Here is a 2,949-nt window from a genome sequence, read left to right as displayed (position 1 = left end):
ACCGTTGGAGTTATGGTAAAATTTGCTATTAATAAGGTGTCACTGTTATGCGTTTTGTTTAAAGCTTTTGTCTGATACAAAATGGTGGATTTGAACATGGCCGCCATCAAGTCAACTCTTACTATAGACTTAATATTTATCCACCTGCTTTTTATTTAATTATTATCATTAACACAAAATTTATAAGGTGGCGCAAAGGAATAATACATATGCTGCAACAATATTTAATTTCCCTGTAACTTTTTACCAATTGCGCGTAAATCAAAATTAACGTCACCATTGTTCTTCTGATTAAATTTGCGCCTTAAATCATGTATCACATGACCCTATTCCTATTTTAAAAACTTAACCTTAAATCAAAATGGCGGATTTCAAGATGGCCACCGTCAGGTATACCCTTACTATATGACTTCCCCCTAGTCCTAATATGTACCCATATATTCGTTATTCACCTTTTGTCGTTCCAAGAGGTCTTACAGAGCTTTTACCTCCAACTGTATGAAGACTATTCTGTACTTCCATGTGATGTTCTGGTAGCTGTATCTCCTAAACCGCTGGAGCTTCGCACCTACAACTTCACTGAAATACTGACCACATTTAGTACTACTTTCTCATATGTGTCTCAGTCAGCAACTCGATTCACTCAAACGTAAGGTTTACTTGTGAGAGATGCTTTTCTTCTCTAAAGAGAATTAAGACATTCCTGAGGAATTTCCGTAGGTCAGGAAGGTTAACTGCCCCTGCCATGCTCTTGATAGAAAAAAGTTTGATCAACAACATGCTAAATTTCAACTCCAGGGTGATAGAGAAGTTTGCCAGCATTAAGAATCGAAGGATGGATATCAACTTCCGCCTTCAGTGGGTAAATACACGTATATATATATATATATATATATATATATATATATATATATATATATATATATATATATATATATATATATATATATAATATAATATAATATAATATTGTAGCACGCGTTGTTAATGACAGTACGAGCCGCCACTGGATACCAGAGTAAGTTATTCGTGATGTATAACATCGTATCTGTGGGTTTGTTGGAACAACCCGTTTCCTTTAACCACTCACATTCTATTAGTCCTTCCATAATTACCTGTCCGATTTAGTCCACATGGCATAATCATGGGACGTTAAACTACATATCATACCCTGCACACTACTTTAGGGGCTAGCACAGGTATTTTCTGCATGGGGTCCCGGGTTTGATTCTCAGTGGGAGAGCATTGAAATATAAACGGATTACAATGGTTCAGATTCCATCTTAAACTGTAGATCTACGTGTCACGTAGCCTCGGTGCCGAAAAGGGACACTATACATCGAGAATCAAGAAAGAGTAACATAAGGTTTTGTTTCATTTCGTCCCCTACTCATTCACTGCTGATGTTATGCAACTACGCACGACACGCCAAGAATCCTTCGCCATCTCCATTCTGTTCTAGGTGTTGATGTCCTGCGAACGAAAATTTCATACTTGCTGTGAAGTCGTTTCCTACGAAGTATATCAGAGGCTGGGATGTCGTTTCCTACGAAGTGTATCAGAGTAAGTGAAAGTTGCATGAATAATCTCAACCCATTCTGAAATCAAGAATGCAATGACCAATGGAGAAAGCTGAAATGGACGATTAACGTATCAAGATGTCCGAATCTGTTCTCAGATACCTTCAAAATGGCTGCTATGTCACAACTCATATACGTAACTTCATTTTTTTTTTTTTACTCTAGATCTATCCGACTTACCTTTTCTAACGAAATATCCAGGAACTCCTAACTTTCTCTGTGAAAAATCTGACTTCTTGATGTCATAAGAAGTTAAACGTCTTCCATTGAAAAACTATTAATTACTCGTGTAACAATATATCTTCATAATGAAGCTTTAAAAGTCAGTATCTAGGGAAGAACATCAGAAAAGAGGTAGTCTTACACACTTTATTATTATTATTATTATTATTATTATTATTATTATTATTATTATTATTATTATTGATAACAGAATAATTTACCACAGTGGTTCCAAACAGGTGTGTTACATAGCATCATGGAGTATGTCGCAAAATTTTTAGAATTTAAAAAAAATATATATATTTTATGCCGCACAGGAGGCCTGTAAGTTTAGTCTATATATGATACTTATTTTTATCATTAAACGTATCAATTTTAAGGCTCTCGACAGTAGCGTACCCAGGAATTTATTTCGGGGGGGGGGGGTCCAAACTAAATATGATGCTATTTTATATTAAAATTGCTAAAATTGCCCCTAAAATTAGGCTAAATTTTTAAAAAGTCGAAATTTCGGGGGGGGTCCAGACCCCCGTGTCCCCCCCTTCCGTACGTCCCTGGCTCTCGATATATGTATATATTGATGACCAATTTTGCCTTTGTGTATCATTTCAGTACAAAATAAATACACTTTAGTTTTACACCCTTCTTTATAAATAACCCTGTATATATATATGAACGGGTTAAAATAACAGTGGTGTAAGTAATATTTTTTTCTTTCAGAAATTAATGAAAACGTATTGTAATAACTTCGGGAACAAAATAAGGATTGTCCTTTTATGCCAAAAGCTTCCACTACCATCTATTTGCAATTGAGTGAAGGTCTAACTTACATATTCTCTATCTTAAATCTTTCTGTTTGAAAAAAGTGTCTTACACCAGTGTAATTTTAACCTGTTCATATATAAATGAATAGTATAGCACCTAACCTACGCATGTCGTCATGTTCTGGGCGTTTAATAGTGTGTTGCCAGTTTAAAAAAAAAAAAAAAACTTTGGGAATCACTGATTTTAATACGTGTTCGTTTCCATATTTACATGACTTAACTTACGGAATAATAATGACGTAACTATGTATTTCTTGAAAGCACAACCCACATAATCAAGTGGCCAGATAAGATAAATGTCAGCCTTATTGTAGTCGGTTTCT

General features: G+C 34.9%; 1 protein-coding gene across 1 annotated transcript in view; it reads right to left on the bottom strand.

Annotated features, from left to right (window-relative positions):
• Positions 1 to 2,031: 2,031 nt before the first annotated feature.
• Positions 2,032 to 2,949, bottom strand: part of LOC145664944 (uncharacterized) — a 20,176-nt gene continuing 19,258 nt past the window's right edge. Inside the window, exon 4 of the mRNA XM_081732064.1 lies at positions 2,032 to 2,949. This exon is cut by the window's right edge and continues 367 nt beyond it. The gene's annotated coding sequence lies outside the window, so the exon portion shown is untranslated.

This window comes from Thermobia domestica, chromosome 11 (genome assembly GCF_964235325.1).
Source record: "Thermobia domestica chromosome 11, izTheDome1.hap1.1, whole genome shotgun sequence".
Classification (NCBI taxonomy): domain Eukaryota; kingdom Metazoa; phylum Arthropoda; class Insecta; order Zygentoma; family Lepismatidae; genus Thermobia; species Thermobia domestica.
The sequence above is the reverse complement of the archived record's forward strand: the minus strand, read 5'-3'. Positions and strand labels throughout refer to the sequence as shown.